This window comes from Amblyomma americanum, chromosome 1 (assembly GCF_052857255.1).
Source record: "Amblyomma americanum isolate KBUSLIRL-KWMA chromosome 1, ASM5285725v1, whole genome shotgun sequence".
Classification (NCBI taxonomy): domain Eukaryota; kingdom Metazoa; phylum Arthropoda; class Arachnida; order Ixodida; family Ixodidae; genus Amblyomma; species Amblyomma americanum.
The window spans coordinates 371,718,435-371,731,226 of NC_135497.1; the positions used below are offsets into that span (position 1 = coordinate 371,718,435).

The 12,792-nt window shown below is 48.0% G+C and overlaps 1 pseudogene across 1 annotated transcript in view; it reads right to left on the reverse strand.

Annotated features, from left to right (window-relative positions):
- LOC144122122 (rho-related BTB domain-containing protein 2-like) overlaps window positions 1-12,332 on the reverse strand; it is a 77,211-nt pseudogene extending 64,879 nt beyond the window's left edge. The window contains exons 1-2 of the transcript XR_013312810.1: window positions 12,279-12,332; window positions 11,230-11,481 (exon numbers count right to left, since the gene is read on the reverse strand). The product of XR_013312810.1 is annotated as a rho-related BTB domain-containing protein 2-like (transcript). The remainder of the gene's footprint in view (window positions 1-11,229; window positions 11,482-12,278) is intronic.
- Window positions 12,333-12,792: the final 460 nt, after the last annotated feature.

The window sequence follows — 12,792 nt, forward strand, 5'->3', positions numbered from 1 at the left end:
CTTTTAGCTTTTGTAACTAGATGGCACCACAGTGTTTTGAATTTCTTAGTTGGAGCGGCAACCACGGTATACTAAACTTTTGTCGACAAGACATAAATCACTGTGCCATAAAAGCTTTGGTTGTGGAACCAAAATGGGCACTACTCTATATGCTAAAAAAATCTTATTACTAAATATTCTCAGTAAAAACTTCCTGAAGTGTCTCCAATAAAACCGATGCAGATTACAGCACCTTAGACAGAAAGCTTTCCATTGTGCCAAAAAAAAATTGGGTCCTTAAAGTTCGGTGTTACGTCCCTTTATGCTAAAGGGGTCATGACACCATTTTTCAGATTCAAGCTGCTTATTGCATGTTGTTCACTATATATCTCGGAACAAGTGGACCAAACATGAGCTCATTTGGCGGAGCGAGTACTTTGCAATTGAATTTTTAAAAGTTCAACTGAACCACGTCACAGTCAGGGAACACTGGCGCACTTGCGCCTCATGATGACATTAGTAGACAGTCACGTGCGTGGTTGCGACGGAATGACTGAACTGTGCATACGGAACAGAGGGAAGTGTGTTGTTAGTTGTTCAGGCTTGGGGTGCAGTGGGGTGAAGGGGGGAAGTTGAAGGGGAAGAAACGCAACAAAGGCCTGTGTCCTTCCATTTTCTGTCAAGCTTCTGCCTGTCTCGACTACTTCGCTATAGTTTGCCAGGGCTGCACTCAGGTATACTCCATCCCATAACTAAATTGCAGCACTACCAAAGGCAGAGACCTCCTCAGCCAATCAGGAGAGCACGTTAGACAAGTCCTTCCGCACCTAGCCGTCTGCGTGCCGTTTGCTCGCGGAGTACACAAATATGGTCAGAAAAGAGTATAAATCGACACTGTCTACTTATACCATCTCCCTAAGCATACCTACGCATGCTATACGCAAGCATTTTGCATGAGGTTACACCATTTGTAACATGTGTACTTTTTGTTCAGTGCATGCAAACGGACACAGAACGATAAGGTCTGTTTAGTGGGGCCGTCTGGTAGCTAGAACGGAAAGCACTTTTGTCAACAGATCGAATAAAAGTGGCAGAATCGTCACTTTAAATAAAAATAAAGCCAATTTATCGCCCACATGCTTTATTATAGGCGAGATGAAACGAAGTGAAACCCCGGTGCCCCATTTATGGCCACTGAACATGCTGAAAGTGGCAGCAACAATGACGAATTCAGCCCGAGGTGAGAGGTCGTTCTGCAAAGTGCGCCGCCATTTTAGAAACAATGTTTTAGAGCACGTAAGAGTCACACACGCAAAACTCGGGAAATAGCATACGTTATGGCTCGATATGAAATAGCGTTTGGCACATGCGCACTATAAAGCAGGCTATCCCATTTGCCCACATCCGTATTTTATGCTGGCACTACAATCTGCAGCGTCAGAATGTTGCCTGTGCACTCATCACAGCTTTGGTAGTGCTGAGAGGAATTACTGGGATGTAGTAGGCACGTGCTCCACTCCGCACCGACCGTGTGCGCAGCAGTTTTGTACCAGGCAACAGCGCTGTCAGTTTATGACGTCACTCAGGCTGCTTCAATAAAGCTGTCACTGCCTCGCCCCACATTACGCAGTCCCCCTGAGCATAAAGGCACCCGAGCACAGCTCAAAGCAGTAAGCGCGCAACGATACAATGGTGAAGCCAGCAGTAGGAGGCAAAGGAGATAATGGGCGATAAAACGGCACCCTCACATGTGGCCCGCCGACTAACGACAAACCGAACAGCAAACGGTTTAGTAGTTTCGGATTCGGGTACACGCGCAACTCTTCGTCCGGGAAAGCAGCCGCCAGCACAAGCGAGCCGGGTAAACAGCCCATAATTATTGCCATAGAATTTCTAAGTATTACCTAGAAAGAAAGCTGGCGTCACCATCAAAGCGAGTTTCTTAAAGGGCAGTCCATCCACCGAGGAAATGACGGGAAGACAGTGGAGGCATACTTGGCCCTAAAACTTGACTACGACTGCAGAAATACAAATTTTCTGAAAACTGTATAGCTTTTTCTACAATCACTATGTCCTGTAATAAAATATGCTTACTGTACATCCCAATAAATAAGTATAGAAGCACGCGGGCGTAAACGATCACCAAATTTGCCGACGACGTGAGGGGGCTTTTTCTTCGTGTTGCCAAACATACAGCTAACTGTGGAAAATAATTTTTTGAGTTTAACAGACATTCTTTTCGGTGCCAATATTCTTTTAAAAAATTGTTAGTTCTTAAAATACTACACTTTAGAAGTCTCCGTTTTCGCATTGTGAAAAATAAACGTTTCACTGGTGTGGTCTGCTATTGAGGGACGTACTCTATGTCCGTGCATAGGCGATGTTCGTGCCATGAGAAACTTGCTCAAGCGATCGCTTTTCCATGAGAAGCTAATTTGCTCGCGCTAACTACCGGCTCTCGCCCTGTCCTGATGCTGCGTTTACCGATTCTGCCACGAAAAACATGAATTAGGAAGCGCAAACTTCTCCTACCACAAGTGATGGCAGCGTTCATTCTAGGTGCAACATGCGGGTATTTGCGTGAATTAATTCATGAAGTGGAAGTCGTTCCTGCATGCAATGTGCGGCCACCGCCAGTCTTCGAAATGAACCAAATGCAATCCTTGGCAAGTATGGTTAACATAAGCTGCGCTTGTCGAAGTACTTCGTGCTTTTAAAAGATGAATATCTGCAAGACTCCTACGAGAAATGTGCAGTGTGGTCAGGGCAGCAGACTACTGTGTTCTCAATTCACAAAAAACTTTGTTCTCTTCTTTCACATATCAATGCAGAGCTAGCATAGGTTCCCGCTTAGCAAACACAGCTTGCTGCGTAAATGGCTCCCAGTGAGGGGGCAAACGGACTTCAGGCCTAGCAGGCACCAGACACTGTGCTCAGCTCACTTCGAGTCGAGTGCCTGCGGATGCTTCGAATCTCAAACAAACTGCGCATAGCTGCACTACACAACCACAAAATGCACAAACATCCGTAAAAACTACAGCGGTGAAAAAGAAACTGAGCAACCAAAAAAATCCAATCCATAGCACAGTCAACAAGCCACCAAATGTCAATTCGAAGCGCTGTCTTTCCGGCATGCCTCGGGCGTCCATGGTGGATGAAGTGCAGAGCCACCAGCTTTTCTTCTAGTGAAGAAACTCTGATTTGTGCCCTCGCCACTAGACCCTTTCACAACCGCACACGGTGACGCGGCCGCGCTGATATTCCCAAGCCTGCCCTGCGCGCACCCGCGTACATGCTGGTGGCCTGGCGCAGCAGAGAGCGGAAATATGCTAAAAAAATTAGCTGCGGTTCAACTACTGCTGAACCTGGTTAGAGAGCGAACGCTGTGGTGTACCGGGTAAGTAGATGCGGCTTGGCCTCTTACGTTGAGTGCGTTATGCACACTGGATAGAGAATGCGCCCACCCTGCCAGATGGCGGTTAAATTAACGGTTGATCACGAGAGGTTGGTCACCCAATGAACGCTGCAGCTTATTGCTGCAGCGACGCGTGTCTGCCACAACGTTGTCAGCCCTCATGTATGCAGCCCACCCACACCTCTCTCCCCACCGCCACATACCTCAAAGCACGATTGAGGCGTCCACTGCCCCAGGGAGCCAGTTATGCGCCTTCCTTTCTTCAAAATCATCGGAGCCTAGAGTGTTGTCAACGCTGACGCCAATGAACAGAAAGAACGCCAACGGTCTATAGCTTCGGTGCCGCATTTCTGCTAAAACGTTGTGAACACCAATGCATGCAGCGCACGCACATCTTTCACTACTCCCACATAGCTTAAAGCGAGACTGAGGTGTCCACCGTCCCAGGGAGACAGTTATGCGCCTTTCCTTTGCTTTCGAATAAAACTGAAGATTGGTTTTTAAAATTGGTTTGAAAGAAACGAAATGGTGCAGTAACTATCTCATATTGGTGGACACCAAGCAGTCGATTTGCTGGGCACAGCCCATGGTCAGAGTCGTCGATGCACATCCCAATGCTAAAGCTGGCTATCTTCCTTTATCTCTGAACTTTCCCGATCGGTTCCTCGAACCATCATGAGCTTCCAGGAGAGGCAGTAGCACAGTGGACAGCAAAGCAGGAAAGGGGAGCGGTTGACGTGTCCTCCCCGAACCGCACAGATTTTGTTCATAACAGCGTGCACTGCTCGTTGAATGGGCTGGTCTGGGTTGGGCACTCTTGGCTGTTTTGGTGGAATTCCGTGGAATTAGGAATCCTGAACGTTGGTGAAAGCAAGCAAGCTTTTTTTCATAGAAGCTGTCCCCCATGACTCAACAGTCGACGGTGAAGTGGCTAATTGGTCTATGGGGGCACCAGCGCGCCCCAGATGAAAACAGGAACAGTCCGCTGGTCAATTCCTGAAACCAGAGGCTGTGATAATCCGTGCTGAGAACAATTCCCGGTCATGAATGAAAGATAACATGTCAGTTGGGGGCATACGACGTACACTGGCCAGCCCAGTTCTACATGCCTTTTATTTAGCCACACGGTGGCGCCCTCCAGTGAATGATAAATGTAAAATCCCTCCACCCTTTAATAAACCAGAAACAATTATGAGATAAAATATCACAACGGCAGCATTGGAGTTATGGGGAATAACGCTGCACAGGCCGACGCACTGTGGTGCCCCGTCGGGGAGGCGTGTTGATAGGTTTTTGATGAGGGGACGCTGTACCGTCAGCAGACCTTGGCTGCCTTGGCTCGTCAGTTGATACCCCTGGACAAGAGATTTCAGACCTCTGACCTGACAAGCCATGCGCCGCAACAGATCCTGCCGTGTTGGTTATGTCAGTACTTGGCCCCAGAATGTCACAGTTGCTGACTGTGCTAGACTGTTGGTGATGCTCAACCAGGGGCTGGAGATGGTCATGATGGCACGTCTAATGTCGTCCGTCTTCCAATTGGAGGTCCGATGAAAATGCTCCAAAAGCTGTGACTACAGCCAGCACCCATGCAGAGCCTTGCTGAAAGTTTGTGGCGAATACTTTATTTCCAGGCTGCCCCTGAATCCGAGGGTTCGTACTCTGATCACACCTGATCTTCTGCTTGAGCTGCTTTCGCTGTACAGAGGTCCTCATACCCGGTCGAAGCAGATCCATCGCAGTCTTCATTTTTGTCCCAGCAACAGCTCTGCGGGACTGCATCCCTTAATTTCGTCATGTGGTGCTGACCTGTAAGTTAGCAACATGAATGAAATTTGTGCACGAAGGTTGCCAGACCTGCGTTTTGCAGATGGACGGCACGTTCGGCAGTGCCATTAGATGCTGGATGGTACGGCGGTACCAGCATCCACCTCACCCCATTCTTCTTCAAGAATGTTTCATACATGTCACTAACGTACGCTGGCCCACTGTCAGACACCACAATGTCGGGTAAGCTCTGGTTTGCAAACATGACTCGCAAGCACGTGATGGTGGCCTCTGCAGATGGTGTAGACACTGGAAACACCTCGATCCACTAAGAAAATACATCCACTGCAATAAAGAAATAAGTGTTCCGGTATGGCCTGGCATAGTCCACATGAAGTCTTGACCAGAGTCTGTCCGGGGAACAGCCAGGGCATGACGGCTATAGGCCGTGCTGCTCGCTGCTGCTCCTAGAAGAGTGGGCACCCCTGGACAGCAGCAACGATATCGTTATCCATTGTAGGCCACCATAAGTGGCTCCACGCCACGGCTTTCATCTTGGATATCCCTGGATCGCCCTCATGAAGCAGCCTCAAGACGCCAGCCACCTTGTAGTGACGCAAGGATCAACACACGGTTGCCCTAGAGCATGCAGTTCCCTTGCATGCTCATCTCTGTGAACCATGTTTCATAGGGTTTCCCCTCAGGCTCGATGTACAGCTGGCGGCCAGTCCACAGGGCTTCCCTTTCTTTTGAAAGCACTGGGTCCCGGGCCGTGGCATCAGCGACAGCAGCTGATGACAGTACTCACAGGTATACTCCCGCCAGCATTAGGACATCAGCAGGGCAGTCCTCAGGAAAGTGTGCTGTGGGCAGTGGCAGACGGCTCAGTCCGTCCGCATGTGCGATCTAGCTGCCAGACCGGCAGCTCAGTGTATATCGGCACCCAGACAACATCACAGTCCATCGTAGCACCCTGGTAGAGCAGGACTCTGGGACCAGCTTGCCTGCTGCGAGCACTCCCAGTAGTGGCTTGTGGTCAGTGATGGCATTGAACGGTCGGCCCCACAGATACTGTCTGAACCTTGCGACTCCAAACATGACGGCTAGTGCTTCTTTGTCCAACCGGCTATAGTTCATTTCGGCCACCACCAGACTTCAAGACGCGAAAGCAATGGAACGCTCCTCCCCCGACATCTCGCCCTGTGCCAACACTGCCCCAAGCCCGTAAGGAGAGGCATCCGTGATCAACGCAATCCACCTTGCAGGGTTGAAATCTGCTAAAACTCTGGCGGACATGAGTAACTCTTTGCTTTAACGGAATGCTTTTTCCTCTTCCGACGTCCAGCCCCATTGGCCTCTGCCACCAGCAAGCGGTTCAGGGGATACAACACACCAGACAGGTTTGGCATGAACCATCTATAAAAGATGATCAAGCCCATGTAGCCCTATAGCTTCTTCACATTCCGAGGCACTGGTGCTGCCAGCATGGCTTCAGTCTTGGTTGGATTCGGTTGAAGACCAGCTGCACTTATGACGTGTCCCACATAATCCACCTTAGCTACTAGGAACTGGCATTTAGACAGCTTCAGCCACAGCCAGGCTCTCCTTAGTTGCTCGAAGACTTTGCAAACATTAGCCCAATGGCCACTGTCGTATATCGTCGTATATACGACAGCATATCATTGAAGTATGCTGAAACATGGTCAAGACTGTAGAAGGTTCTCCATCTCGCGTTGGAAAAAAGCCGGAGCTGGCGGCACCCCAAACGGAAGTCGGGTGAACTGGTACAAGCCTTTCGGGGCGTTGAGGGTGACAAAATTTTGAGAGCCTTTGCGCAGCTTAACCTGCTGGTACGCATCTCTCAGGTTGAGCTTTGTGAACTTAGCTCCCCTCGTCAGCCTTGCAAAGAGCTCCTCGATGCGAAGGATTGGGTACGACTCCAGTACCGTCACGGGGTTGACTGTCATCTTGAAATTGCCGCTCAGGCGAACACGAACATTTCTCTTTACTACGGGAACAATGGGCGTGGCCTATTCTGATGACCTGACAGGTCGGAGGACTTCCTCACGCTCCATCCTTTGCAACTCCTCAGCAACTGTGTATCGTAGCACGAACGGAACGACCCGCGGCTTGAAAAATCATGGCTTAGCACCCTCTTGCATAGTAATCTGGGCAGTCACGCTGTCAAAGGTGCCCAGTCCCTCCGAAAATACTTTATGGAATTGGCTCACTGCTTCTTCCACAGACGTCACCGCACTGACGGCTTCTGGCTTGCCGATCACAAGCTGAAATTCCTTCATCCAGCTTCTTCCGAACAGCGTAGGACATGGGCCCTTCACGACGAACAACGACAGCACACACTCTTTCTCGCATAGTTTTACGGTTGCCGCGAACTTGCCCACCACCAGCTTCATGTCACCAAACAACCCTCTGAGCTGAACATCCGATGGCTCCAACGTCACCTAGGGGAACATCTCTGAAAACTTCCTCTTGCTGACGGTTGACACGCTGGCGCCAGCATCAAGCTCTATAACCAATGTCACCCCGTTGACGGAAACTTCGACACACACTGGCTCTGGCCCAGGCATTTGAAGCGTCCATAGGTCATATGTCCCCTCCTCCCCAGGCCTGCATTTCGGCACCGCCAGCTCGTCGTCCAAGTTGTGGACAGGTCTCGGCCCATAGTGGCACCTCGTTTTTGCAGTCTGTGAAGCGCATGACCTGCATACTCTTGCCAGATGTCCTCTCGGCTCACACTTGAAACGGACGCTGCTCACCTGACGACATTGGGGTGCCAGATGATTTCCCCTACAGTGGAAACACGACCCACTTGCCTGCTGTCTAGTTTTCGCAAGCGTTTGCTGTCTCCGCTGCTTGCACCGTTGTCGCTTGAGCTGGCTGAGCCCACAGTGTACAAGAATTTTTCCGTGCAGCGATGGCAATGATGGTATTCTTTGTTTCGAAGTCCAAATTTGCCGTTTCTAACAGCCGAGTTCGCATTGTGACATCAGCAATTCCGCTGACAATTCGGGCCCGTAGCATCCGCTCATGAAACGATGCAAAATTGCAGTCACCAGCAAGCTTCTCCAGTGATGTAATGAAGACACTAACTGGCTCTCTGTCCCGCCGATATCGAGAAAAAACTTGAAACTGGCCGCAACTTCCGACAGCTTTGGTGAGTAGTGCTTATTCTAGCGTCGAAAATTGTAGCTAAGGTGGCGTCGGCAGGTTTTGTACGGGCGAGCAGGCTCCTAAGCAGCGAGTACGCTTCTGGACCACAACACGTCAGAAATACAGCAGCCTTCTTCGTCTCTGCAATGGCGTTCGCCGCGAAGTACAGTTCCACACAATCACGATACTCGGTCCAATCTGACGTACCCGCATGGCTCTACCTTCCCGACAGCAGGCATGGCCAATATACGGGGGGCCCATAAGATGGACGCGACCATGGTTTATCGCTCGTCATCATTTGTGATAATTCGTGCCGAGAACGATTCTCGGTCACGAATGAAAGACAACATGTCAGTAGGGGGCATACAACGCACACTGGCCAGCCCAGTGAGGCGTGCCGTTTAGCCACACGGTGGCTCCCTCCAGTGAATTATAAACGTCACAGAGGTCTATGCTCTTCCACAACATCGTGCACTTTTGCTTTGAGCGTAGTTTGGCTGGTGTCGTCCTAGGATTTCCATGGTTTTCTATCTTTTAAGGTTGGCTCTCAGTGACCAGATTCAATTGTTATAACCGATAATATGCTAAGAAATCACTGTTATAAGCGGTTTATTTTACCATAGAACACATGATGAAGATGACGGTACTGCGGTTGTTCATTGTTATATCCAATATATTGTTCTAACCAGTTTTGCTTTAAGTGGGTTTCACTGTATATGTGACACCAATAAACTTCTGCTAACATACAATTGCATAATTGGTTCCCAGGATGTGACGACTCCTCTGCGAGCCAAACACGATGACGGCTTCGTCAGCAGCGGTGTCTAAATCATAGTGTGTAATGTGCGAAGTTGGCTCTCGCAACCCTGAAGGCTGTTTCATATGAATATGAATATAATTCACGTCAAACATAATTGCGCTTTTAGATTGACGTGGGAGAACATATGGATGACACAAACACTAGTCTCCCACGTCAGTCTAAAAGCGCAATTATGTTTGACCATGCTAACTACCAACTAGCCCAATTTGAAACCCTCTTAATAATTCACGTACTCGTCACTTTATGCTGTAGCCACTCCTCTGCTAAAATGCTTCCGCGCTGCAGGGTGTACTGTAAATAATAATAATATTAATAATAATAATAATAATAAAGCTGTGTAGTTGTTTTCTGCTAGTGGATAAAAATATCCGAAATTCCGGGGGGGGGGGGGCCGCCCCCTGTCTTCCGCACGCCTATGTTCACAGCAGTGCACTTGGACCTGCTCAAGAGCACCGATCAGGTAAGCATGTTTTGTCAACTCTTGCATTTGCAAAAGTACGAGAGGATAGAAGTCAACAGTTAAGAACATTAATCAATTAACAAATTACAACTTAACAATTAAGCAATGAGCTACAACGCTTTTGCAGCTCATCACTTTTATTTCCATGCATGCTGCAATACTTGTATTTATATCATTGATAGCATTAGCTCTTGACTTATAGACAATTGTCCTCGCATGATTCCATATGCGAGTCAGATATAACTTTCGTTCGGGAAAGTCCATTTAAACACAGAACGTTGAGAAATATCCGACTCGCATGGGACGCATGCTATTGTGAATAAGTCAAGAGTTAATTCAATCATTGGTATAAATATTGCAGCACCCCTGGAAATACGAGAGATGAGCTGCGCAAGCGTTGTCGCTGCTGCTAAGCTAAAGTTATATATATAGCCCGACAGCAAACTGTGCAAGTGCTCACAGCAAGATTTGTGATTTGTGCGGTAAGTGTTTTTTACTAATGTAATAGTATCTACGAGGCCATTATTGCAAACGATCACAAAAGGAAATGGTGAGCTATGCTGTGCAGCTGCAACCTTGAAATTAGGCCCATTCTGGAGCTACATCTGTTAAAGCACTGACTCTGGAACAAGAAGGGTAATACTCTCGAGTCAGCTGAACCTACCTCAGATCCTTCAAAAAGTCGGCCAGTGCATTTACTCCCTCAATTTATGGCATCCATTTTTGCAAACTGTCGACATTTTTTGACACGAGCATTCCAAACGACTCTAGCATGATGCATGTAATACTCTCGGCTTAGGCTAAAAACCTCAGATCTCGCAAACCAGCCGGCTTCATGAGTACATCGACTCCTAAAATTTGAGGTGGCCATCTTTTTATAAAAGTTCGACATTTTTTAAAATGTGAGGCAACAAGAGCCTTCAGTAAAAGACTTCGGTATGAGGCGTGTACTACTTGCAGTTTGGCTGAACCTTTCTCAGACAATGCAAAAATGGCTCAGCGTACATGTCAACTCCCCCAATTTCGAAAGGCCACTCTTGCAAAAGGTCAGCATTTTTTTACGTCTCAAGCTCCATGAACCTTGGCGCAAACAACTCCGCCCCAAGGCATGCAATATTCGCGGCTTGTCCGAACCTACCTCAAACAACGTAGAAATTTCGGCTTTGCTAGTACGTTGATTCCCCCAAATTCATTCTGAAGGACATTTTTGTAAAAGGCCGAGATATTTTTAACACTTGGAGCTGCTTGACTGATGGCAGAGAGGGCTTCAGCACAAGGCATGCATTACTCGCGGCTTGGCCTAACCTGCTTCGGATCCCAGCAACAGGTCGGCTTTGTGTGTAGGTCGAATCCCTCGATTTCGGATGACCATTTTTGCAGGTCAATATAGTTTCAATGCTTCAATGCGCACTCTTTCGTTTTTAACATAGGGGCCTTGAGTGAGAAAACTACGGCAAATGTTCTTTTAGAAATTATTGTAAGAAAAACTATTCACTATACAATTTCACTTCGAACCAAAAAGCACTGTTTGCACAAGCCTACATTTCAGTTAATCAAACCGCAAACCACAGCACAGACAAATTCAGCAGCTTTTCCAAGAACACAGTACATGCCCACCATTCCGGTGTCGCTGATGCTGCGGCCCACCAGTGGACTGCCCTGTGGGTCGACGGCTGAGAAGAGGCCAGAGAAGGCCTGACTGCAGGCCGCTGCCAGCAGCCAGCGATGACTGGGCAGTGCGAGCTTCCCCACATAGAAAAGCGTGTCTGTGTCGGCCTGTGTCTGGAACAATGCCTTCATATGCTCCACAAACTGGCTGGCTGGCACTGCCACCACAGGGGCCACGGGCTTGGGCGGGCAGAAGGGCACCTGCACATATTAAAGGGGTGCTTATGATGTAAGAAATTTACATACAGAGTGCCTACCAATTGACGTTTCCAAATTCCTTGAGTTTTCCAGGTTTTCCCCGAGTGCATTTCGTAAAATTCCCTGAGTGACGCAGTACTTTGTTTTATGCGAAAGCAAGCTGACATAAAGCTGCCTGATGGTATCACTCTCCAGTAAGCATGTAAAAAATAAGAACAACGATTTAATCCTATTTCAAGAGTCAGGAGTAGTATTTATTTAATTTTAAAAAGGCGACAGATTAGCAAAATGCATAACAAATCGAATATCTTCGAAAAAATGCTAAAACAAACTGCGAATCGAACTGAACATTTTCAAATAGGAACTAAAAGGAAGATGCATGCAAAATCAAATATTTTCAAACGTGAGATATTTCTATCTACTGATAGTAACCGTATTGGTGCGAGACCTGAACTTTAGCGTCACAAGTGCGATTTTCTCTAAGCAAGTCTATACAGACGAACTGCAGATTATAGAAACCTTAGTTTGTAGAAGTGAAAGAGCGACAAACCTCAAAGTAACAGTGGAAAGTCAACCTCAAGTTCGTGCACAACGCTTCAGTGTTGTTTCACTGGTTTATAGAGTTTATTTTCATTTGGATGAGGGACACTTGAATCTCGGAGTCAGCTAACACTTTGTTTTTTTCAGCTCAAGTTCTTTCACAGAAGCCGCTTCCTTTCCCACTCCTTCCTCAGTGCATCGGCCCTTTCTGCTCTCGTCCTCTCCAGCTCCTCTTACCACCGTGCGTTCGCCCCACAGACCATTTGGAGCATCCTCTTGGTCAGCTGAATGTTGGCAACTCCTCCTGCCGACATTACGGCGTCATACACGATTCGCTTTTCCGTGTGAAAGAGACAGAATCACCTTCAAAAATGTGAACAGTTCTTTCTTCGAACCACAGATGCCTGCCCAAAGGGCATCCAGCCGATGCGTGCTCGTATTGAAATTTTTCAATGCCGCTTGCGTCGACGCTAGGGAGCATGCATGCTTATAGGACTGCATCGCCCGATCAGCTTCTGTTCCTGTCATCCATTAGTGCTCCGTTAGAATTTCAAGTGCATCATTTAGATGCCGTATCCAGAGATGACGATCCCCTTGCCAGCTTGAACCTCAACGGCGACCTCTCCGTGACCTTTTGGCGCAGTCCCTTCTGAACCTTACGACAGCTGAATCTGAAAGTTTCGGCACCTTTCAGAGCGCATTCTTCGTAGCAAACACAAGGTCAACCTTGGGAGTCGCAACTACGTTCGCAGTAAGGTCCATGTCCACCTTGAT